This window comes from Salvelinus fontinalis, chromosome 28 (genome assembly GCF_029448725.1).
Source record: "Salvelinus fontinalis isolate EN_2023a chromosome 28, ASM2944872v1, whole genome shotgun sequence".
In the NCBI taxonomy this organism is placed as follows: Eukaryota; Metazoa; Chordata; class Actinopteri; order Salmoniformes; family Salmonidae; genus Salvelinus; species Salvelinus fontinalis.
In genome coordinates, this window is record NC_074692.1 from 23,965,485 (window position 1) to 23,992,504 (window position 27,020).

Sequence of the window (27,020 nt, forward strand, 5' to 3'; positions counted from 1 at the left end):
GAATAGCCCATTTCTGTTGTTGATTTCTGGAAAATAAGCCTACCAATTTATTGAGACCAATTATTTTATCAACATTGGCTGGGTTGGAGACCTTTCTCATTGTTCCAAGGACAAGGACTCTGAGAAGCCTGGGGCATTTCAACACCTGGCGTCCTCAGGGACACACACACACACACTTACAGTCTTGTTTAACTAATCTTGTGGCGACAAACAATTGATTCCCATTCAAAATCTTATTTTTCCTAACCCCTAGACCTTTCCCTAACCTTAACCCCAAAACCTTAAATCTAACTTTTAACCCCTAACCTAACACTAATTGTAACCTTAACTCTAAACCCCCTAGAAATAGCCCTTTTCCTCGTGGGGACTAACAAAAGGTCCCCAGTTGGTCAAATGTTTGTTTGTTTACTATTCTTGTGAAGACTTCACACACTGCTCTGTGAAATACTTAGTAGGTCACCTTTATGATGTGATTTGTTTTATTTACAGTAGGCTATTGAACTTGAACAACAGGGAACTTTTTGTTACAGACACTCCTTTTGATTTCTCTGAAAATAATCACCACAGAATTTGAGCAATGCCCGTTCTTTTACTACCTGATTCAATTTCCTTTGAAAGGATCTGTACCAAAAAATGAACACAATGCTTTCTATGTAACATCAAAATGCAAAAGGCTACTGAAAAACTGTCCTACTATTACTAACTCTATCAAAGCTGTTATTAACAGCTATTCTAGATTATATAAAGTAGCTAGCTACTTTACTGTTGTGGGCTCATTGAGCCAGCATCTCAGTATAAATGGGAGTGTAGTGTTAAGGTGTGTGTTTGAAAAACTGTGAGGTTGGCTGCTGCGATGGGCCCCAGTCTAATTTCTTCAATGTTTATTTTTGTTTGTTTCTTGCTGTGAGCTTCGCAAACCATAAGGAATAACGTGCGCTGTAGCCTACTATAGAATTACTCATCAGCAGTACACATAATAGTAGTCTACAATTACTACAGTGACACACTACATTAGCCTAGCACAGACTCCGCAGTCTTGACTGTGTTATATGCAGGTTCCTGAGTTTTTCCTGACATAGCCAGAGCAGGAAAAGCTCAGGGTCCAAGTATACTAAAGCCTATAACTAGGCCCTAGCCAAGCTTATTACTAAGATAGTTTTTCCTGGTAAGGTCACATGGTCAGGAACAACTCCTAGTTATGCTAAACATATAGCCTCACTCCAATTATCCACAAAGCAGCATGCTACATTTACCAAGAATAAAGTAGCCTCACTGTCCAGCACAATACCAGTGCTCTTTGCAATAGTGTGCTACATTCAGCCCCTGTGCTGAGAGCTGTTAGCTGGCCGACCATCCCCTCAACCTGCCTCATCTACAGCGGGAATGGTTCTACGAACATGACAGGGAATTCAGCTTACCGCCATGTCACCGAAAACACGGGGCTGGATGTGTGAAATACCTCTGTTAGAATACTGAGCGATGGAGATATCTGGCCAGTATTGTACAGTAGAGTCAAGGGGGAAAGCAAATGGAATCGTGACTCAGAGAAAGTTGCCTTGTGAGCACATATGCTGCTGGACCAGACCAGGTTTCACATGAACATTGGGAGTCCCAGGGGACCACATGGACATGACCTATTGTGTGTGACTTATCATGTCCATCTCTTCAATCCATATGAAAGTGGTAATATGTAAGTTTTTGGGCAACCTGACCAAATTCACAAATAAATGTGAGTTTATGTGAACCCCAGGCTGGAGGTGTACTACCTATACTACCTAGCGGTCAAACATGGAAATGTTTTTTCCATAGGGAAACTTAGAAACACTTAAAATAAGGGCTGTGTTTTGTGTAGGTTTACTCTGGTGGGATGTTTTGATAACCATGTAAATCTATTTATAAGGTGACTTATCAATATATTCGTCTCTATTTACTCTCAGATTCAAAAATGCTAATTAGCATGAAAGTAGACATCATGCAAGACTACAAATCCCTGCAAGCTCCTGCACGTCAACTCTAGCTGACACCTTTGCTAACAGGTATTGTGTCAATAAAAACATTTGCACAAGACAGTTCACAGAATTGTCAATTTAAAGAAATTTAGCCAATTTATTCATTACTAAATTGAGCTAACATTAGATAGTTGATCCAGAAATTCTTACCTTTGCATCGATTCAGCAGTCTCGTCCAGATTATCATGGCATTTGTAGTTCTTTATGATAGCCACATTAGCAGTTAATTAGCATATCATTTTGAGGGGTTTGCCAGGTATGCGTAAATGGCTGTAAGGGAGTCAGGTGCAGGAGAGCATATATTGGGTAGCCAACGGAGCCTTTTATTTAGGCGAACCAAAAACACACGGCAAAGTGAACACGAAATAACAATACGGGTTAACATAACCCAGCGCAACAGACTAATGTGCGCATAACATGAAATAGAACAAACAGTACCACACAAAGACATGGGGGAAACAGAGGGTTAAATACACAACACATGAGGGAAATGAAAACCAGGTGTGTGGGAAAACAAGACAAGACAAATGGAAAACGAAAAATGGATCGGCGATGGCTAGAAGACCGTCGACTGCCGAGCACCGCCCGAACAAGGACAGGCATCGACTTCGATAGAAGTCGTGACAGGGTTAAATACAGGGTACGCCTACATGAAACACAGTCCTTATTATTAAGTGTTTGTAAAATTTCCTATGGGAAAAATGAATGATGGAAAAACGATTGGAACCATTTCCTTGTTTGATCGCTTGGTTTTTGGGGTATTTTGACTCATACTGTGGTTCTCTATAGATCTATCATTCTTCTTGAAAGCAAGTCTAGGAAGCGGTAGATCTGTTTTATGTGCTCTATTTCTATGCTTCCCGTTCTTAAGTTGTGTTTTTGCATCTTTTAGTTTTGGTTTTGTACACCAGCTTCAAACAGCAGAAGCAACAACATTTTTGGTTATGGAAAATTAACTTCAGCGGTTTAAATGGTACAATGATTCTCCACACTAGACTATCTTATTTTGTCACATACTGAAATTAGGCTAACTATTAGAGTTTTGCGAACAGGAAATGACAGAGTAATATCTGCATAGTGCAACTTTAAGCAACAAACAAAAACAGCAGGGCATAAATTATAGCAATTTAATATCTAAACCATTGGAATGGGATAAGATAATACACTGAATGTACAAAACATTAGAAGCACCTTCCTAATAGTGAGTTGCACCCCCTTTTGCCCTCAGAACAGCCTCAATTCGTCAGGGCATGGACTCTACAAGACATTGAAAGCGTTCCACAGGGATGCTAGCCCATGTTGACTCCATTGCTTCCCACAGCTGCGTCAAGTTGACTGGGAGAGGATCTCTACTCTGATTAGCTTGTTCCATCTCATCCCACAGATGCTCAGTTGGATTGAGATCTGGTGACATGGCAGTAAGCTGAATTCACTGTCATGTTCGTGGAACCATTTCTGGACAATCCTAGCCTTGTGGCATGATGCATTATCCTGTTAAAAATGAATTTGCAGATGGATACACTGCCTCCAGGAAGGGATGCACCTGATTGGCAATGATGTTCAGATGTCCTGTGGCATTCAAACGTTACTCCAATTTTATCAAAGGGCCCATGTGTGCCATGAAAACACAACCCACACCATCACACCACCAGCCTGCAATGTTGACACGCAGCATGATGGATGCATGTACTCATGTGAAACAGCAGGAACTGGGAAAGAAGTGCAACTCTGTTAGGTCGTCGGCTGCCATACCCCATTCGTGTCAAGGTACAACGAGTTATGCATTCTTTTATGCACGTCTTTGGGCACCAATGTTGTACTGGACAGACAGTTGACTATGTAGCCTGTCTGTTACTATGCACAGTTCGTGTCAGCCTCCTTTGTCCTCTTTCATCAATGACCTGTTTTCGACCACTGGCCTGCCGTTGGCTGGAAGTCCTTTGGGTGGTGCACCATTCTTGATACATAGGGGAAACTTGATCATGAAAACCCAGCAGCTTTGCAGTTGTTGACACACTCAAACCGGTGCGCTTGGCACCTACTACCATACCTCGTTTAAAGGCACTTAAATATTTTGTCTTCCCATTTACCCTCTGAGTGACATACATACATACATGCATACATGCATACATGCATGCATGCATACATACATACATACATACATACATACATACATACATACATACATACACAGATCTGCACACACACACACAGAGGATGTGATCATGCTGTAGGAAGGTTAGCTGGAAGACTCTGTGCAAGGCAAGGGCTTCGATTCAGCCCTCAAGGAAGCAGACAAGACCACATAGACTTGTTGGTCTCTTTGTTGTGGGCATAGAGGGGGAACATAAACAGCTCAACAGGGTGTTGGGTTTCCTCTACGGGTTTCTTCTAGTCAACAGTGAACTACCTGGAATCCGTGTCTCCAGCAACCGTATGTGACTGGTGGGGGTGGAACCCGGCTCAACTGTATACCACTAGACTGCTAGCCCGCTGAGCTAAAGCCTAGTCATTAGCTCAAGGAGCGAAAACCAGTCTTCAGGTCTCAGGCAAGATTACTCATCACACAGGCCTGATTTACCGTTCCACATTCATTACATGAGGCTAGGTTCAAATAAACAGTGTCGGGAGATGTTTTCCACAAATTGGATGTCTTAGAACTCATCTGGTTTAAGCAGGTTTGTTGAACAAGCTCTGAACATTAGCTTAGCGTTTAGCATAGCCCACGCAAAACTGATGACAAGATGTTTTGGAAACACAATCACTCTGCCCCTCTCATCATAGACACCTTACACTGCTTTGGAACAGTCACATGGTGTCATGGAGAAAAAATGATTAATTATGGAAACCTTACACTGGAAAAGGAATGCGGTGTCATGGAGAAAATTGGGTCCATGAGTCCTGATGAGCTTCCTGTTTCCTGCTGATTTGACTGTGAGGTGGAGTTGGCCAGCTCAAGGTTAGCGTGCCACTGTGGGTTTGAATGGGAAAGTAGCTCATGCAAATCTTGTCCCCTTCGACAAATTATCGCCAAAGCAACACCGTGTGCCTTCTAGTTCTGTCCCTGTCCTCATTCTGATATAAGGCTCTTCATAGCAGAGTCAGGCCTCCCTGAGACATTATGTCATATTTTCCAGCTGGAACGGGACTGGAGTGGCATGTACGTGTTCCCACAGACTCATATGACTTATTCTGTCTAACCTTGTCCCCAGCTCAATTGCTACCACATTCAGTGGATTTGTAAAGTATTCAGACCCCTTCCCTTTTCCACATTTTGTTACGTAACAACCTTACTCTAAAATGGATTAAGTACGTTTTTTGCTTCATCAATTTACACACAATACCTCATCATGAAAAATGTGAAATCAGTTTTTTAAGCATTTTTGCAAATGTATAAAGAATAAAAAACAGATACCTTATTTACATAGGTAGTTAGAACCTTTGCTATGAGACTTGAAATTGAGCTCAGGTGTGTCCTGTTTCCATTTATCACCCTTGAGATGTTTTTACAACTTGATTGGAGTCCACCTGTGGTAAATTCAATTGATTGGACATGATTTGGAAAGGCACACACCTGTCTATATAAGGTCACACAGTTGACAGTGCATGTCAGAGAAAAGACCAAGCCATGAGGTCGGAGGAATTGTCCATAGAGCCCAGAGACAGGATTGTGTCGGCACAGATCTGGGCAAGGCTGCCAAAAAATGTATGCAGCATTGAAGGTCCCCAAGAACACAGTGGCCTCCATCATTCTTAAATGGAAGGCGTTTTGAACCACCAAGACTCTTCCCAGAGCTGGCCGCCCAGCCAAATTGAGCAATCAGGGGAGAAGGGCCTTGGTCAGGGAGGTGACCAAGAACCCGATAGTCAATCTGACAGAGTTGCAGAGTTCCTCTGTGGAGATGGTTGTCCTTCTGGTAGGTTCTCACATCTTTGCAGCACTCCACCAATCAGGCCTTTATGGAAGAGTAGCCAGACAGAAGCCACTCCTCATTAAAAGGCATATGACATCCCACTTGGAGTTTGCCAAAAGGCACCTAAAGGACTCTCAGACCATGAGAAACAAGATTCTCTGGTCTGATGAAACCAAGATTGAACTCTTTGGCCTGAATGCTAAGCATCACGTCTGGAGGAAACCTGGCACCATCCCTACTGTGAAGCATGGTTGTGGCAGCATCATGCTGTGCGGATGTTTTTCATGGGCAGGGACTGGGAGACTAGTCAGGATCAAAGGACAGATGAACGGCGCAATATACAGAGAGATCCTTTTTTATTTATTTTTTTATTTTAATTTTACCCCCTTTTCTCCCCAATTTCGTGGTATCCAATTGTTAGTAATTACTATCTTGTCTCATCGCTACAACTCCCGTACGGGCTCGGGAGAGACGAAGGTCGAAAGCCATGCGTCCTCCGAAACACAACCCAACCAAGCTGCACTGCTTCTTAACACAGCCTCCAACCCGGAAGCCAGCCGCACCAATTTGTCGGAGGAAACACCGTGCACCTGGCTACCTTGGTTAGTGCGCACTGCGCCCGGCCCGCCACAGGAGTCACTGGTCCGCGATGAGACAAGGATATCCCTACCGGCCAAACCCTCCCTAACCCGGACGACGCTAGGCCAATTGTGCATCGCCCCACGGACCTCCCGGTCGCGGCTGGCTGCGACAGAGCCTGGGCGCGAATCCAGAGTCTCTGGTGGCACAGCTAGCGCTGCGATGCAGTTCCCTAGACCACTGCGCCACCCGGGAGGCCCTACAGAGAGATCCTTGATGAAAGCATGCTCCAGTGCGCTCAGACTGGGACGAAGGTTTATCTTCCAACATTACAACGACCCTAAGCACACAGTCTAGACAACACAGGAGTGCTTCGGGACAAGTCTCTACATGTCGGACTTGAACCCGATCAAACATCTCTGGAGAGACCTGAAAATAGCTATGCAGCAACACTCCCCATCCAACCTGGCAGAGTTTCAGAGGATCTGCAGAGAAGAATGGGAGAAACTCTCCAAATACAGGTGTGCCAAGCTTGTAGCGTCATATCCAAGAAGACTCGAGGCTGTAATCACTGCCAAAGGAGCTTCAACAAAGTACTGAGTAAAGGGTCTGAATACTTATGTAAATGTGATATTTCAGTTTTTTCACTTTGCCATTATGGGGTATTGTGTGTAGATTGATGAGAAGAAAAAAGCAATTTAATCCATTTTAGAATAAGGCTGTAACGTAACAAAATGTGGAAAAAGTAAATGGGTCTGAATACTTTCCGAATGCACTGTATGGCAATGGTCTATTTGCATATAGACCTACTGCAGCTCTGATTGGTTATGGCGCAACGATTTGTGTAGAGTATGAGTCGTGCCTGTCAATGCAATAGAATCCTACTCTGCGTTCTGCCCAACAAAATCTCTGGCACAGTTAGTTTTGTTTCAGTATGTTGCATTGAAAGTGTCTAATATTGCATTGATTCGATTACAATGGAAACATTGATAGTGTTAACTAACGGGGAAAACTAGAAAGTTCAATGAAGTTCAATCTCGTACTTCTCTCTGCGCGCTGATATTTCAAATGTCTGGCATGTGCAGCTTAGAGGGAACATTTAGTTGTAATAGGCATGAGAGATCCAAAGACTATTCTTACTTTAGACATTGACGAGTGACTGGTCTGAATTCTGCCTGTATGCAGGAAGAATAGGTGGACAGTTACAATCAATAAAATATTTCTGCAATCCGCAGCCTTAACCTGTCTGGCCCAGGCGTTCTGCTAGCGGAACTCCTCCCACATTCCACTGAAAAGGCAGAGCACGAAATTCCAAAAATATTTTTTTGAAATATTTAATTTTCACACATTAACAAGTCCAATACAGCAAATGAAAGATACACATCTTGTGAATCCAGTCAACATGTCCGATTTTTTTTTCAATGTTTTACAGCGAAAACAGCACTATATTTATGTTAGCTCACCACCAAATACAAAGAAGGACAGACATTTTTCACAGCACAGGTAGCATGCACAAAGCCAACCTAACTAACCAAGAACCAACCAAACTAACCAAGAAACAACTTCATCAGATGACAGTCTTATAACATGTTACACAATAAATCTGTTTTGTTCGAAAAATGTGCATATTTGAGGTATAAATCAGTTTTACATTGCAGCTACCATCACAGCTGCCGTCAAAAATAGCACCGAAGCAGCCAGAGTAATTATAGAGACCAACGTGGAATACCTAAATACTCATCATAAAACATTTCTGAAAAATGCATCGTGTACAGCAAATGAAAGACAAGCATCTTGTGAATCCAGCCAATATTTCAGATTTTTTAAGTGTTTTACAGCGAAAACACAATATAGCATTATATTAGCTTACTACAATAGCCTATCAAACTACCGCATTCATTCAAGGCACGTTAGCGATAGCAATAGGCACGTTAGCGTTAGCGAATAAACCAGCAAAAGATATTAATTTTCACTAACCTTCATAAACCTTCCTCAGATGACAGTTCTATAACATCAGGTTATACATACACTTATGTTTTGTTCGAAAATGTGCATATTTAGAGCTGAAATCAGTGGTTATCCATTATGCTAACGTAGCTTCTTTTTCCCAGAATGTGCGGATATTTCTATTAGACTCTCACCTATTCTGACCAAATAGCTATTCATAAACATTACAAAAAAATACATGTTGTATAGGAAATGATAGATACACTAGTTCTTAATGCAATCGCAGTGTTAGAATTCTAAAAATATCTTCATTACGACATAAAGCTTATGTTATAGCGAGAGAGTGGCCAAAACCTGGGCGCAAAACTACTAGTATACAGTTCGACAGATATATGAAATAGCATCACAAAATGGGTCCTACTTTTGGTGATCTTCCATCAGAATGTTGGACAAGGGGTCCTTTGTCCAGAACAGTCGTTGTTTGGATTTAGAACATTGTTTTTCCCTCTTGAATTAGCAAGCACACTGGCCAAGTGGCGCGAAGCTCTCCTTTCTGAACAAAGGCACACAACGCAACACGCCTAACGTCCCGAATAAATTTCAAAAATCTAATAAAACTATATTGAAAAAACATACTTTACGATGATATTGTGACATGTATCAAATAAAATCAAAGCCGGAGATAGTAGTCGCCTATAACGACGGCTTTTCAGAAGGCAATTCCAGGTCCATCTTCGCGCTTTCCAGAAAACAGGAAATGGATGACTCGTCGTGCCAAGAGGATATATTCCACCTCAGACCAAGATAAACACTTCATTTCTTCTCTCACTTCCTCTTGACATCTAGGGGAAGGTGTATGACGTGCATGTATACTCATACGTGTCATGCCCATTTATAGGCAGGCCCTTGAACAGAGCATAATTTTCAGACTTTCCACTTCCTGGTCAGAAAGTGTGCTGCCAAATGAGTTCTGTTTTACTCACAGACAAATTCAAACGGTTTTAGAAACTAGAGAGTGTTTTCTATCCAATAGTAATAATAATATGCATATTGTACGAGCAAGAATAGAGTACGAGGCCGTTTAAATTGGGCACGATTTTCCCCCAAAGTGTAAATAGCGCCCTCTATCCTCAACAGGTTTTAAGGGTTTGAGTGTACTCCTGGGTCAGAGAGCATCGTTAGACAGTCACACTGTACTACTCCATACTGGAGGACTGATGGATAGATAAGTTAGGGTCATAATAGCAGTGGTGTGAGTCTCATTTGAAACACGATTACATAACACATGGGGACACTGAAGGTCTCAGCACTTAAACCACTGCTGTCTGTGACTCTTACTATCTGACTGGCTTGCTGACTGGCTTGCTGACTGGCTTGCTGGCTGGCTGGCTGGCTGGCTGGCTGGCTGGCTGACTGGCTGGCTGGTTGGTTGGGTGACTGGCGTGCCTTGTCCTTATGTGGCAGTTGAAGAGGTGGAACATTGGCTTTAGATGTCCTGGTATAGAGCTAGCAATTTTGAGTTTTCATAATGAAATCTTGCACTTTGCTCCTGACTGTTTTTGTGTTTTGTGTGACCCTTCTTCATATCAGTCATCCTCCCTCTGAGCTGTTTCTCTTTTTCTCTCTTTTTCTTTTTTTAATTTCATCTTCTTTGCTGCCTTCTGTGCATTTGAACATTATTTTCAACTTATCAGTGGTGCACCACAAGGTTTATACACTAAATATACAAAATATGTGGACACCCCTTCAAATGAATGGATTTGGTTATTTCAACCACACCCGTTGCTGACAGCTGTGTAAAATTGAGCACACAGCAATGCAATCTCCAGAGACATCTCCACATTGGCAGTAGAATGGTCTTACTGAAGAGCTCAGTAACTTTCAATGTGGCACCGCCATAGGATTCCACCCATCTAACAAGTCAGTTCCTAAAATGTCTGCCCTGCTAGAGCTGCCCCGGTCAACTAACTGTAAGTGCTGCTATTGTGAAGTGGAAATGTTTTGGAGCAACAACGGCTCAGCCACAAAGTGGTAGGCCACACATGTTCACAGAATGAGAGCGCTGAAGAGTAGCGCGTAAAAATCGTCTGTCCTCGAATGCAACACTCACTACCGAGTTCCAAATTGCCTCTGGACGCAACGTCAGCACAAGAACTGTTCATCGGGAGCTTCAGGAAATGGGTTTCCAAGCCTAAGATCACCATATGCAATGCCAAGCATCGGCTGGAGTGGTGTAAGTTTCGCCGCCGTTGGACTCTGGAGCACTGGGAATGCATTTTCTGGAGTGATGAATCCCGCTTCACCATCTGGCAGTCTGACGAACAAATCTGGGTTTGGCGGATGCCAGGAGAACGCTACCTGCCCGAATGCATAGTGCCAACTGTAAAGTTTGGTGGAGGAGGAATAATGGTCTAGAGCTGTTTTTCATTCTTCGGGCTAGCCCCTTAGTTCCAGTGAAGAGAAATCTTAACGCTACAGCATACAATGACATAAGTGGAGGGTCTTCATAGAAGGAAGGGGAGGATCTTCAGAAAAGGAAGGGGAGGACTGTGTTCCTCAGTGAAACACCAAAAAATTATCCTTTTTAAGATAAAAATTATACTAAATATAATTGATTAAAACACATTATTTTGCAATGAAGGTCTACAATAGCCTCAACATCACTCTGTAGGGTATAACCATGGTGTAGCCAGAGGATGGCTAGCTTCCGTCCTCCTCTGGGCACATTGACTTCAATACAAAACCTAGGAGGTTCATGGTTCTCACTCCCTTCCATAGACTTACAGTATTTATTGCAACTTCCGGAGGACGTCCTCCAACCTATCAGAGCTCTTGCAGCATGAACTGACGTGTTGTTCACTCAATCAAAGGATCAGAGAATGAAGCTAGTACTGAAAGCATAAGCTAGCTAGCAGTGCAGTGCATAAAATGTGGTTAGTAGTTGACTCAAAAAGAGAGAAAGACAATAGTTTAACAGTTTTGAACAAATTCATTTCTTCCAAAATTAAGTAGATGCAAGATAGTGTCATTTATTTTCAGTTTCCCTTACTTAGCTAACAAATGCAGCTAGCTAGTTTAGCCTACTCAAACACCCTGCTCCAACAAAGAGATGCTATGTTAGCTAACTGGCTATGACTATCCAACACAACACTGGAACTCTTCCAAGTCAAGGTAAGCTTTTGGTTTGACTAATTTATTGCCACCAGGGCCGCCGGTGTAAGTGCTAAACTGCTTACTGACTGTACACTGTAACGTTACTGCATGATTGTAGCAGGTTTACTAACCCATTAGTTTCATTAGCTATTTTGACTATGTCGTTACATTAGCTAATATGGTGACAACGATGTAGGCTGTGTGTAGCGGTTATGATACGGTTTGGCTTGGAAAGTTTTTTTCACCTGGTCACCTAGTTGAATTGTTGTGCATTGAAGTCCACAAGCGAAGGGAAAAGGTGAGAGGAGGAGAGCGCATAGATGTAAGAAGGAATACAACGTGGCTGCTATGAAAGTGAACTGTGTTTGTGTGATCAGTGGTGTATTCATTCCGGCGATGCTGTTCAAATATTTCTTAAACGGAACAAAATGGGGATAAACATACCTGAATTTGTCCAATAGAAACATTTGTTTGCCACTGTTGGACCAATGATTACACCCTATATCAGCTAGATGCATGCAAGAGTGTGCAAGGTGGTACTGAATGTGTTACTTTCTGTCACTGTGTCACCTCAAATTTGTCTCTCGCCGTGTGTGCACCTATGTTGTAAACTTTCATTCATAGGCTGTAGCAAACTCATGATGTTGTAGCAAACTCATGATGGGTATAGGGAAAATTTGAGTCATGTAGTAGCCTAAACTTATCGCTGTTACATTGAACTGGGTGAATTGAATATGAATGACAGTCATCCAATATGCTGTCATAGAAATAAGGTCATGTTCATGAAAAATATAATTGTCCTCCCTCATCTTAAACGGCACTGACCACCAGTGCCGTTTAATGGGAGATGCACATTTGTGGCCTGCTGGAGGTCATTTTGCAGGGCTCTGGCAGTGCACCTCCTTGCACAAAGGCGGAGGTAGCGGTCCTGCTGCTGGGTTGTTGCCCTCCTACGGCCTCCTCCACGTCTCCTGATGTACTGGCCTGTCTCCTGGTAGCGCCTCCATGCTCTGGACACTACGCTGACAGACACAGCAAACCTTTTTGCCACAGCTCGCATTGATGTGCCATCCTGGATGAGCTGCACTACCTGAGCCACTTGTGTGGGTTGTAGACTCCGTCTCATGCTACCACTAGAGTGACAGCACCGCCAGCATTCAAAAGTGACCAAAACATCAGCCAGGAAGCATAGGAACTGAGAAGTGGTGTGTGGCCACCACCTGCAGAACCATTCCCTTTTTGGGGGTGTCTTACTAATTGCCTATAACTTCCACCTTTTGTCTATTCCATTTGCACAACAGCATGTGAAATTTATTGTCAATCAGTGTTGCTTCCTAAGTGGACAGTTTGATTTCACAGAAGTGTGATTGACTTGGAGTTACATTGTGTTGTTTAAGTGTTCCCTTTATTTTTTTGAGCAGTGTGTATATATATATATATATATATATATACTGAGATTATGCGACAGATCATGTGACACTTAGATTGCACACAGGTGGACTTTATTTAACTAATTATGTGACTTCTGAAGGTAATTGGTTCCACCAGATCTTATTTAGGGGCTTCATAGCCAAGGGGTGAATACATATGCACGCATCACTTTTCAGTTTTTTATTTTTTTGAATTTTTTTAAACAAGTTATTTTTTTCACTTTACCAATTTGGACTATTTTGTGTATGTCCATTACATGAAATCCAAATAAAAATCTATTGAAATTGCAGGTTGTAATGCAAAATAGGAAAAAACGCCAAGGGGGATGAATACTTTTGCAAGGCACGGTAGCTTTCATTTGATCTGCTCCTCTGAACTTCCCATGTTGGTGCTCATGGGCCCTTTTACATGAAAATATCCCTAGTCATATCTCCCTTGGCTCAGCTAGGTTTCTCTGCTTCATTAAAACTCTGTTTCTCAGCATCTGTTTGACATGACCGTAATGAAAGCTAAAGGAATGTGCAATGGCTGCAATTGGCCTTGCGGTTCACAGTAAATATACATGTACAGTACATACAGTATAGGCAATAGGCAGTTCTGCTGCTGTGGAGGGTTGAAACCTTTACCCATAATCCTGTGTTTACATGCTCTATTTCTCAGATCCACTGATGCATAGAACAACTCTAAAGTAGTCATTTAACGTGCATGTTACATCTAATTGGTGTTTCTCTAGGAAATGCATATTATGTACTAAAATTAATTTGAAAGTATTGGGTTTGATGTGGTCCAATAAGATCCAAGTTAGATCAGATGGCCATGATGGGCTTAATAAACCAGCTTCACTGTTGAATATCTCTGAACAACCCTTTAAAAAGCTGTTCTCAGAACACCACAACATCACAGGAAGCATGTATACTCAGGGGAAGTGTTTCAGTCAAAACATTGTTTAAATGTGCTTTGGTTTGTTTGTTTAGGAAAGAGAGAGAACACATTACTAGCAAAGCAAGGAAAGTCAACTTCAAAACATTATGTAGTTTTATTGGGATTAGCAGCTGTGGTTTGTAAGTAAGGAATCTACATGTTTCTGAAATGACCTACTTCCCCTTAAACATGTATTACTGTACATTTTGGGGGATTCTTTCACTGCAAGTTCTCCATAGCTCTGATTCAACATGTGGCATTCACTCTCATTGGCAACACTAAGGAAATGTGTTTATCAGTGAGGAGAGCCTAATGTGAGGGACTGTTTAAAAACTCTGCATCCTCTTGGTTGTATAACAGCAGATGAATCTAGATGGAGAAATGCCCTTTTTCATCTGTTTCATCTTAATGACCTCCAAATGACTTATCTCCCTTTCCCGGCCCCACAGTTTCTTTGGCAGCCACCGAGATGGTGCAAACTCCCTAAGAAGGCCACCAGAGCTACATAGGCATAGGCTGTCAAATCATCAGATCGAGATTGGCTGGTGTTTGATTCTCTGCCCAGGAATTGGTTCGTTGTTATTTGACTCTTGGGATTCCGATTGACTGTAGCGGTAGGTCATGTTGTTGTTGTTGTTTTGGTCCTGGTGAGCTCCCACTCTCCCTCTTCTCTGTCCTGGCAAGGGAAAGACTAGGAGAGGCCCACAATGGGGCCTGGATAGAGAGACTGAAAGGAAAACTGATGAAGAGAGGGAGAATAGGAGAGCAAGTGAAAGAGAGTGAAAGAAAGACATGTTGTGAGTGTGCATGAGGAAAGGGTGAGGCTAGGAGGTAGAGGGAGTGTGTGTGTACATGTTGGTAGTTACAAAGAAAGCCCTCTGTGCTTTCCCTCTTTCTCTTTCTTTCTCTCTGTCTGTCTCTGTGTCTTTCTTTCTTTATTCTTTCTGTCCTTCAGCTCCTGACCCAAGATCAGTGATGGGAGGGTGACCCTGTCCCGTCGGCCACCACGCCTGATCGTCCCATGTGGCAACCACATGCATCATTATGACCGTGTCACCTCTCTCAACACCTCTAGTAGTCACATCTCACAAGGTGCTGCACAGAAGGAATATAATAACATCAGTGCCACGTTTTGATTCTTGGTAAGACATTGCTGGTTAAGGGAGAGGACCTTGCACTCCGTGTCAGGGCTTGACTGGGCTGGATTAGGCTTCATTAAGCTTCATTCTCTCTGAGTGTCATGTTTTTGTTGACAGTGGGTGGACTATTATGGTTTGGAGTGTAGGCTAATGTGTGGACATTGTTAGTTTGCCAGCAATTTTAGAGCTCTCCTATAACAGTATGGCTGCTGAATGAGACAAGGAGAACACTGGTGCTCATGCATATGTTTTAGCCTCTATGCCATATCCTTATCACTTGCCATATCACTGTCTATAGCTATAGTTGTCTCTGTCAGACCCTATACGCTAAGCATTTATTTTGGTTTGATTGCAGGGCTTTCCCAAGCAGCTTCATATTGTATTGACCTTTCTGTCAAGTAAATGTCTATGTTGATTCTAGCTCATCAAACCCTCTATTGTCTCCCAGTCCACATGCAAACGTCAGTTAGGCTGGTTGGACATTCCTCTCCCTGCCTACCAGAACATCATAAGACAAGAGCACGGTCATAGAAACCACTGTGCAAACAAACACCAGGTTATATGAGAGGACTGGAGCTGTATAGGCAATGGTCTCAAAGGAAGTTATCTAGCTTGCCCTCTACCTCTCTCTCATTCTCTCTTTCCTCACTTTAATAAACCATTCTCCCTCTTTCTATCCCCTCTCATTCTTTCGACAGCGGTTTCTGTTTCACTTTCTATCCCTCTTTCATTTGCATTCTCACTCTCCCTATTCCCTCTTGTTGCTGCTACACTGCCTCTGTCCCTCTCTCTATCCCCCTCTGTGTTTCTCACCCTTCTCCCTCTCTACCGTTGGGGCCATGTGATTCTGTGGGCACAAAGAGTGATCCACTCCTCTCCCTCCCCTCTGCTGCACAGTGCATCTGGAGAGACAGAGACATTCCCTGAATAACAAACACACACACACACATTCCTCTACAGTGCTCTCTCCCTCTCTCCCTCTCTCCTCATCTTGTTCCATCTTCTCTCTATCTTCATTTATTTCTCTTTGTCTTTCTCTCTCTATTTCTATCCTTCTCTTTCTTCACTACACGTCTGAAAGATAATATCTGTAGCCATTAAACAGAGAGACTTTTAAAGTGTTCTCTCACTGACACTCTTTCTCTCACTCATCCTCCCTTTCTCACTCTGGCCCTGTATGCCAATGGTAAAAAGTCATATGATGGCATCATAATGAGTTATGTGTATCTGCCAATTATATACTTTAGTCTATCTGCTTAGAAAGGACACCCATGTACTCTATTCTATGGAGCAGAGGCAATTGAATAGTTGAAAATGTATGTATAGATATCCACATAATGATACTGGAGGTGAACCACAGTTCAATAGAGTGCTCTTCCTTTTTCTGTGCTGCTAATGTTTTATACTGTATCTCCTGCTCTCTGTTCAATTGAACAGCAGTGTCTGTGTTTCGACTTTAGCTCTGCGTGGTAGGACTCTGTTGTGTCCAGGTGCAGTGGACTATTCTAAACAGTTAGCCTGCAGCTCTGTTCCTCTCGCAGAGGTCTGGTGTATGTAGGAGCGTCCCAGAGGATCCACAGGCAGGCTCTTACTGTCTGTAGCAGAATGTTGAACACTTACACAACTGTCCGTAACTTTACCTGCTCATTGTTCAATGCTCCACTTATGTAGAGTTGTGTGGGACCCTGGGGCGGTGTAGGTAGTGTAGAGATGTGTGGGACACTGGGGCGGTGTAGGTAGTGTAGAGTTGTGTGGGACACTGGGGCGGTGTAGGTAGTGTAGAGTTGTGTGGGACAGTGGGGCGGTGTAGGTAGTGTAGAGTTGTGTGGGACAGTGGGGCGGTGTAGGTAGTGTAGAGATGTGTGGGACAGTGGGGCGGTGTAGGTAGTGTAGAGATGTGTGGGACACTGGGGCGGTGTAGGTAGTGTAGAGATGTGTGGGACACTGGGGCGGTGTAGGTAGTGTAGAGATGGATGCAGTAGATTTTTGCAGTTCAGGTTTGTGATTTCTCCTTTCTCTCTCTTGCTCTCTTTCAAGCTGTTTTGACTGGATGAGCTGTGTTGTGGTGTCTTGCGTGATCTCTAGGGATTAACACTGGTAACCGGGATCCTGGGACTGTCCCAAGATAACTTCACATTTCCCGAAAAAATTTAATGACAAGACACGGGAAATGACAAAATTGTCGTCTGATATCACACTAATGCAATTCCACAAAATACACATGTGCAGCAGCAGATTGGCAAAAAATCTAATTGCACATCATCCAAACAGGTTGTCGCATGGAAGCCTTTAACCTACCGTATTTACTTCCCACAAAGTCGCCATAAATAAAACCACACGCACCGTTTTGATTGGGACAGCGCCATCGCGCTGCTTTGAGACAACCGTGGGGGACTCGTCTAGATAAATCAATCAATGTCAGATATTTTTTTCCACCTTATCTCCGTTTGGTATTTGGTAACTATTAGGCTGGGGAAATGTTAGCTAAATTGAGGTGAGTGCTAATGATCATCTTTATTCTAGTTTGCTCAAATATTAGCTGATCAGAACATTTTGCTAACATGTTATACAAGTGGATTTTACTCTTCAGCCTGTCCTACTCCCGACCAAAAGCCTGTGACTTGTCTGATAATACGTCATTGTGATTTTGTTTAACTGAGTCTATGTATATATGTGGTTAATTGATCTTCGGCTGGACAAGTGGAAGTGGTAGCTCATTTATTAGTTTGCTCATCTATCACTGAGCAGAAATATTTAGCATGCAATAATGTAGCCTTAATCAACAGTATTATTTATTTATTGACTCACAATGTAGCCTTATATAGCTTTATATAAAGCCTAGTCTATTTTCCTGTCGTCCCAATCCCACTGAAACCCCAAATCCTGACTCCTGTCTCGCATGAAAATGCTTAACTTTATACTGTAATCCATAGTTTGCATTATCAAAGCACGTCTCGCCTATATGTTTGTCAAAATACCGCTATAACATTTCCCCCGCTTATCTGCGCTATCTCGTATTGCTGCCCATATGAGAGCTTTGGTGAAGAATGTGTGATCAACAAACGGTATGATAGTAGATATGGATTTTTTTTAACAGAGTTGGTCCTGGTTAAAATACCTTGATATTTAAACAATTTCCTCTCATCATCTCTCCGTTATTCATGAGCTGATTTGCGATCTGTATAATCATAAACTATATTTTGCCAAGTAGGATATATTCTGTCATTCGTAGGAGTTTATCTTGCAAGATTTGCAACTTTGGTAATTTAAATTTTGTTTCAACGTTTGTGTGATTCGACAACTCTATAGTTTACACTGGGTGCGTACTGAGTGCGATGTGTCGACAAAGCCCAGGGCTACTGCTGAAATGCACAGAATTAATTGAGGAACATGATAACTCTCAGAATTTATGAACGGCCTGTGAAGCAACAATGTCATTGCCGAAAGTTACTCCATCATTACTAAATATCAGATTTTCAGATTTTTGCAGTAGGTATTGAAATTTGGTAGATTTCCTTTTTCCTTCATCGTGAATATACTAATCCCTAGTGGTCTCTATGAGTGATGATAGTGATGTACTGTAGTTACTCAGAAGGATGAAGTCAGGACAGAGCTGCGGTGGTTCTGCATTCTGTTTGGCAAAGCATCATGGGCTGTGATGAGCTGGTGTTTAATGGATTGAACTCCATCTCCTTACAAAGAAAACGGACGTATACGATTTGTTTCGGGGTTCAGACAACATATCTGGAAGATACCTAAAGTGATATTTTATAAAGCCAATATAAACAAACTGGAGGTAATTGTATCTATTCTTTATTTTACCATGGCAGTTCCAGCAATATTTGAATCTCTTTCAATCTCAGGTGTGTCCTAGCCAAGAAAGGCAGCAATTGCTGCAATTGAGTATCTTAATATGTAGATCCCTGGAGCTAAGCTGCCTCTTCATGTTTCCCACTCACTTTGTCCTGCCAGAAATCTTCTGGGCTTGTTTAACATCCCTCAGTCTGGGTTGTGAAGGCTTAATGTCAAGGAAGCCTGGCAGTCTTCAGCTCTCTACGTTGCTGCCACACTATTGATTAGCCCTTATGTCTTCTATCTGCTGCAGTAATCCAATAGTGTCTGTGGGGACTGAGGATAAACAGAGCTAGCCGCTCTCTCTCTTTCTCTCTCTCTGCTGAGCTGCTCTGTAGTATCCCTCCATGGAGATATCTAGTGGAGATAATGTGTTGGTTCAAGGTTGTTTTAAATGAAATGAAAAGGAGGGTCTATTTAAAATAAAAGGAGGGTCTATTTAAAATTAAAGGAGGGTCTATTTAAATTAAAAGGATGGTCTCTGGGTCTAGCCTGTGTAACCGATGTGAAATGGTTAGCTAGTTAGCGGTGGTGCGCGCTAATAGCATTTCAATGTTTCAAGGTAAACCCCAAACTGTGTGTGTGCGCGTAGGTGTGTGTACTACTGAGAAAAGAGACAGACATGATTCTTAGTCAATAACGCGTCTGTTCAATTACACAATCATGTGGTTTTAGTTTATTCTTTGACCTCTGTATATACAGTAGTTCCATGAAGGGATTCTATAAATGAACTGAATTACTTTTGTAACTAGCCTTTATGAACTTCGTAGGCCTAGATGGTACCTTTTAATGTTGAGTATTACCAGGTTTGATTTGATTAAGCAATGTTAACCTTTTCACGCGTGAGTTCCAAATTTCTGTAACGGACGCTCCAGCATGGGTTTTTTGTTTTTTTTAATGCGTGTGATGTCAGTGCACTCACTGTTCCATAATGTGATTGTTACGGAACATGACAGTTAACCCGCGAGGCGCTCAAACCAAGGAATGCTACCTGCTAATTATCTATAGGCTATGTTTCAACTTGTCAATTTCAAATGATTTTCTAACATGTCGTTTTCTAACAACAGTTTTAATTGAGGTGTGTTCCATGTCCTCATTAATTCATGTAGAATTAGCCCATTTCACTGTTAAGGACAATTTATGTTTAAGACTTTACTGAGCTGGACAAACATCTCTCTTCGAGGAGACCCCAAGCACTTTCCCAGTGTTTCCCCAGATCAAGTATGCAGACATTTGCATCTCCACTCAGAAAATAACTTGCACAAAACTTTCCCCCTGGCACATTTTCCAGCTGGCACCCGCTTTGCCTTCATTGCTGTTTTCCTTACTGATAAAACTTTGGACATGTGTGCGTTACTATCAAAGTAAGTGCCTTATTACATTATCATTATAGTTTCTGTATATCGTGGTGTTGTTTCTACTGTTACACGCCGTTATGTATGTATGGAGCATAATTGTTAGGAATTTTGTTAATAAATAGTTACAACAAATTCTAGCTTTAGATAAAACTATAACTAATTGAACTCTGCATGCCTGGTGAAAAGAGATTTGTGTTGTGGGTCATAAAATAAGCAGAAAGGGTTGTTAAACTATGGTTGAACTGACCCAACTTAGCCCTGAGGTGTTAGATAAGGCTGTGGGTAACTTTTTAGGTCTTCCATTATCTTGAGTTGTCTGCTAAAGTGGTAATAAATTATAGTGAGCCTTCAGGATAAATGATTATCATGTGAGTGCCCTGTGAAGTTGGAATGAACTTTTGAGCCTGTTTTCTATTTGTCAGGACAATGAGACTTAATTCTGTAACCTATGACGTCATATCTTGTATATAAACCTGTGTTTATGATCAAATGGCAGCGTGCTCCGAGAATAAACACTATTATCTAATTTTAATAAGACTGTATCCTGTCTATTTTATGTTAATAAGTATCTTACAAATTCTTATAAATAGACAGATTGAATTTAATTAATGAGTACATTAGAAGAATTATTTAATTCCACTAACAATAATGTATTTACCTTTTCAAGTACTGGTGACATCATGCATTCTGATTCTTGCATAGATTGCATTCATGTTGTCATGTAAATGTCTGTCAGACCAAATATATGTTATAACAAAACGAGTTAAAGGGATGGTTCACTCGACTGACTTAGATTGTAACTATCATTACTCATGGTTGCCAGCTCAGACCCCCCTTTCCAGGGGTTTTATTTTTTATTCTCCCGTGTTTGCCCCAATTTATTGATAAATCCCTCATCATAGTAATATTTCCTGCATCATCCCTTCTCCCATTTCTACCCCCCGCCCACCCTCCCACAAACCCCCTAAAATGGTTTAATCCAAATCTGGCAACCCTGTTTAGTGTTCACGCTACTGTTAGGCTAGGCAGTAGGCTTGTACTAGGGGTAATGATCTGTGTGATTTGCTTTGTGATTTGTCAAAAACTGTAAACGACTTGTCAGGTGGCAATCTAAGTTAATATTTTTCGGGCAATGGGCACAGCCGACTTTGTTTGTTAGTTTGCGTTTTATAGTGAATGGCGTTCTGGGATTAGGGAGTTTTCGCTTGTCAAACAAAACAAACATGGCTGCCATCATAAAGAATTTAGCTGCGTCTCAGCTAAGCTAACAGCATCTCTTTTCTCCCTTGTGCTCACTAGAGATGTCGTGCATTGTAGACAAGTCTAGCTGTTAGGTCGCTAACTTGTTTTGTTTTTCTGTCACCGCAACCTGTTATTTAGACTGGTTTATGGAATGAGTTTGGCTGTGGATGTGTTCCGTATGATGCTTAGATGAATTTCGCATTTTTCTTTTACAATAAAAGGTGAAATTGAGGAATAAAGTTGTGATTACCTTTTTATTTCCCATCAGTACAAAACATTTTAGATCCTTTTCAGACAACAATGCTGTTTAGACGTGTTTGTTGCTTCATACGCTCTGTTGCTATTGTTCCAATCACATATTTGCGATGGTATGCTGCAGGGAGTACACAACAATAATCACAAATATGTGATCATACACGTCAAAGGGTTAAGGGTTGAATGCATTCTCTGGCTAGTCTCTGTTCTCACAGCTTGGGGACCTGACTGTTTCTGCATTGAACAACTTTACAACGTTGCATTGTGAAACTGTTAGGCCAGAAAATGCCAATTTGGCTGCAGCAGGAGCAGCCTGAGCCTGGCACCTGGGCTAATGTAAGTAGGGGGGAGGAAGAGGTATGACACAAGAGCATCCCAAAAGGCACCATACAGTGGCTTGCGAAAATATTTACCCCCTTTGGCATTTGTCCTATTTTGTTGTCTTACAACCTGGAATTAAAATCAATTTTTTTTGGGAGGTTTGTATCGTTTTGATTTACACAACATGCCTCCACTTTGAAGATGCAAAATATTTTTTATTGTGAAACAAACAACAAAAAACACCAAAAAAAACAGAACTTGAGCGTGCATAACTATTCACCCCCGCAAGTCAATACTTAGTAGAGCCACCTTTTGCAGTAATTACAGCTGCAAGTCTTTTGGGGTATGTCTCTATAAGCTTGGCACATCTAGCCACTGGGATTTTTGCCCATTCTTCAAGGCAAAACTGCTCCAGCTCCTTCAAGTTGGATGGGTTCTGCTGGTATAGAGCAATCTTTAAGTCATACCACAGTTTCTCAATTGAATTGAGGTCTGGGCTTTGACTAGGCCATTCCAAGACATTTAAATGTTTCCCCTCAAACCACTCGAGTGTTGCTTTAGCAGTATGCTTAGGGTTATTGCCCAGCTGGAAGGTTAACCTCCGTCCCAGTCTCAAATCTCTGGAAGACTGAAACAGGTTTCCCTCAAGAATTTCCCTGTATTTAGCGCCATCCATTATTCCTTCAATTCTGACCAGTTTCCCTGTCCCTGCCGATGGAAAAACATCCCCACAGCATGATGCTGCCACCACTTTGCTTCACTGTGGGGATGATGTTCTCGGGGTGATTAGGTGTTGGGTTTGCGCCAGACATAGCGTTTTCCTTGATGACCAAAAAGCTCAATTTTAGTCTCATCTGACTAGAGTACCTCATCTGACCAAATCATGTGACACTTAGATTGCACACAGGTGGACTTCATTTAACTAATTATGTGACTTCTGAAGGTAATTGGTTGCGCCAGATATTATTTAGGGGCTTCAAAGCAAAGGGGATGAATACATATGCATGCACGACTTTTCAATGTGTAATTTTTTTACATTTTGGAACCAAGCTATTTTTTTTTCATTTTACTTAACCAATTTGGACTATTTTGTGTGTGTCCATTACATGACATAAAAAAATCTATTTAAATTACAGGTTGTAATGCAACAAAATAGGAAAAACGCCAAGGAGGATGAATACTTTTGCAAGGCACTGTATTCCCTTCATAGTGCACTACTTTTGACCAGAGCGCTAATGGTCCTTGTCAAAAGTAGTGCACTACAGTTGAAGTCGGAAGTTTACATACACTTAGATTGGAGTCATTAAAACTTGTTTTTCAACCACTCCATAAATTTCTTGTTAACAAACTAGAGTATTGGCAACTCGGTTAGGACATCTACTTTGTGCATGACACAAGTAATTTTTCCAACAATTGTTTACATACAGTGAAATAATCTATCACAATTCCAGTGGGTCAGAAGTTTACATACACTATGTTGACTGTGCCTTTAAACAGCTTGGAAAATTCCAGAAAATTATGTCATGGCTTTAGAAGCTTCTGATAGGCTAATTGACATAATTTGAGTCAATTGGAGGTGTACCTGTGGATGTATTTCAAGGCCTACCTTTCAAACTCAGTGCCCCTTTGCTTGACATCATGGGAAAATCAAAAGAAATCAGCCAAGACTTCAGAAAAAAAATTGTATGCTTCCACAAGTCTGGTTCATCCTTGGGAGCAATTCCCAAACACCTGAAGGTACAACGTTCATCTGTACAAACAATAGTACGCAAGTATAAACATCCTGGGACCACGCAGCCGCAGCGTTCTGTCTCATAGAGATTAATGTACTTTGCTGCGAAAAGTGCAAATCACTCCCAGCATCACGCCCTGACCTTAGAGATCCTTATTATTCTCTATGTTTGGTTAGGTCAGGGTGTGACTCGGGTGGAAAATTCTATGTTTTCTGTTTCTTTGTTTTTGGCCGAGTGTGGTTCCCAATCAGAGGCAGCTGTCTATCGTTGTCTCTGATTGGGGATCATACTTAGGCAGCCCCTTTTCCCACCATTAGGTTGTGGGATCTTGTTTTCTGTTTAGTTACTGTTGCCTGACGGAACTGTGCGTTTTCGATTTTGTTATTTTGTTTGAGTGTTTTTTGAATTAAAATCATGAACACTTTCCACGCTGCGCCTTGGTCTACTCTTTCTACCACCAACGAGAGCCGTTACACCCAGAACAACAGCAAAGAACCTTGTGAAGATGCTGGAGGAAACATGTACAAAGTATCTATATCCACAGTAAAACGAGTCCTATATCGACATAACCGGAAAGGCCACTCAGCAAGGAAACAGCCACTGCTCCACAACCGCCATAAAAAAGCCAGACTACGGTTTGCAACTGCACATGGGGACAAAGATCATACTTCTTGGAGAAATGTCCTCTGGTCTGATGAAACAAAAATAGAACTGTTTGGCCATAACGACCATCGTTATGTTTGGAGGAAAAAGGGGGAGGCTTGCAAGCCCGAAGAACACCATCCCAACCATGAAGCACGGGGGTGGCAGCATCATGTTGTAGGGGTGCTTTGCTGCAGGAGGGACTGGTGGACTTCACAAAATAGATGGCATCATTAGGGAGGAAAATTATGTGGATATATTGAAGCAACATCTCAAGACATCAGTCAGGAAGTTAAAGCTTGGTCACAAATGGGTCTTCCAAATTGACAATGACCCCAAGCATTCTTCCAAAGTTGTGGCAAAATGGCTTAAGGACAACACTGAGGACAAGACTGCTCTTCTCTGTATCACGGAGGCGCTCCGCACTGCTAAAGCTAACTCTCTCTCCTCTGCTCTCATCCTTCTAGACCTATCGGCTGCCTTCGATACTGTGAACCATCAGATCCTCCTCTCCACCCTCTCCGAGTTGGGCATCTCCGGCGCGGCCCACGCTTGGATTGCGTCCTACCTGACAGGTCGCTCCTACCAGGTGGCGTGGCGAGAATCTGTCTCCTCACCACGCGCTCTCACCACTGGTGTCCCCCAGGGCTCTGTTCTAGGCCCTCTCCTATTCTCGCTATACACCAAGTCACTTGGCTCTGTCATAACCTCACATGGTCTCTCCTATCATTGCTATGCAGACGACACACAATTAATCTTCTCCTTTCCCCCTTCTGATGACCAGGTGGCGAATCGCATCTCTGCATGTCTGGCAGACATATCAGTGTGGATGACGGATCACCACCTCAAGCTGAACCTCGGCAAGACGGAGCTGCTCTTCCTCCCGGGGAAGGACTGTCCGTTCCATGATCTCGCCATCACGGTTGACAACTCCATTGTGTCCTCCTCCCAGAGCGCTAAGAACCTTGGCGTGATCCTGGACAACACCCTGTCGTTCTCCACCAACATCAAGGCGGTGGCCCGTTCCTGTAGGTTCATGCTCTACAACATCCGCAGAGTACGACCCTGCCTCACACAGGAAGCGGCGCAGGTCCTAATCCAGGCACTCGTCATCTCCCGTCTGGATTACTGCAACTCGCTGCTGGCTGGGCTCCCTGCCTGTGCCATTAAACCCCTACAACTCATCCAGAACGCCGCAGCCCGTCTGGTGTTCAACCTTCCCAAGTTCTCTCACGTCACCCCGCTCCTCCGCTCTCTCCACTGGCTTCCAGTTGAAGCTCGCATCCGCTACAAGACCATGGTGCTTGCCTACGGAGCTGTGAGGGGAACGGCACCTCAGTACCTTCAGGCTCTGATCAGGCCCTACACCCAAACAAGGGCACTGCGTTCATCCACCTCTGGCCTGCTCGCCTCCCTACCACTGAGGAAGTACAGTTCCCGCTCAGCCCAGTCAAAACTGTTCGCTGCTCTGGCCCCCCAATGGTGGAACAAACTCCCTCACGACGCCAGGACAGCGGAGTCAATCACCACCTTCCGGAGACACCTGAAACCCCACCTCTTCAAGGAATACCTAGGATAAAGCAATCCTTCTGCCCCCCCCCCCCCCCCCCTTAAAAGATCTGATGCACTATTGTAAAGTGGCTGTTCCACCGGATGCCATAAGGTGAATGCACCAATTTGTAAGTCGCTCTGGATAAGAGCGTCTGCTAAATGACTTAAATGTAAATGTAACACAGTCAAGGTATTGGAGTGGCCATCACAAGCCCTGACCTCAATGTGCGAGCAAGGAGGCCTACAAACCTGACTCAGTTACACCAGCTCTGTCAGGAGGAATGAGCCAACATTCACCCAACTAATTGTGGGAAGCTTGTGGATGGCTACCCTAAACGTTTGACACAAGTTAAACAATGTAAAGGCAATGCTACCAAATACGAATTGAGTGTATGTACACTTCTGACCCACTGGGAATGTGATGAAAGAAATAAAAGCTGAACTGAATAATTCTCTCTATTATTCTGACATTTCACATTCTTAAAATAAAGTGGTGACCCTAACTGACCTAAGACAGGGAATTTGTACTATGATTAAATGTTAGGAATTGTGAAAAACTGAGTTTAAATGTATTTGGCGAAGGTGTATGTGAACTTCCGACTTCAACTGTATATAGGGAATAGGGTTCCATTTGGGATACAGCCCTGGTGTTAGATCTGCACTCGGCTCTCTGTTTGCTCTCAGGGAGTTGAAGTTTCAGTCTACAGGAGGAGAGAGAGATTGAGTGGAGGAGAGAGGGAATAGAGTGGAGGGGATGGGCAAATAAACTCCTGGAGCTATGGAGACCGTGAGAGCACAGCCACACCTCAGTGTGTCTAACATAATCTCACACACACTCACTCACTCACATTTACACAGCAAGACTCACTGTGTCAAACCTCCAGTGCATGAGACCTGCCGGCCGTATCCAAACACATCTCAGTCAGTTCAGCATGTGCTCTGTGTGTGAAGCTATAGAGCTGTGTGAAGCTGT

The 27,020-nt window shown here is 42.7% G+C and overlaps 1 protein-coding gene across 5 annotated transcripts in view; it reads left to right on the plus strand.

Annotated features, from left to right (window-relative positions):
• Positions 1-27,020, plus strand: part of LOC129826466 (phosphatidylinositol 4-phosphate 5-kinase type-1 beta-like) — an 84,105-nt gene that overhangs the window by 987 nt on the left and 56,098 nt on the right. Inside the window, exon 2 of one of the 5 annotated variants that reach the window (XM_055887227.1) lies at positions 1,938-2,036. The exons of 3 other annotated variants lie outside the window; for them this stretch is intronic. The gene's annotated coding sequence lies outside the window, so the exon portion shown is untranslated. Of the gene's footprint in view, positions 1-1,937; positions 2,037-14,909; positions 15,097-27,020 lie in introns of all 5 variants that reach the window. One more of the 5 variants, XM_055887226.1, reaches the window with a different exon arrangement.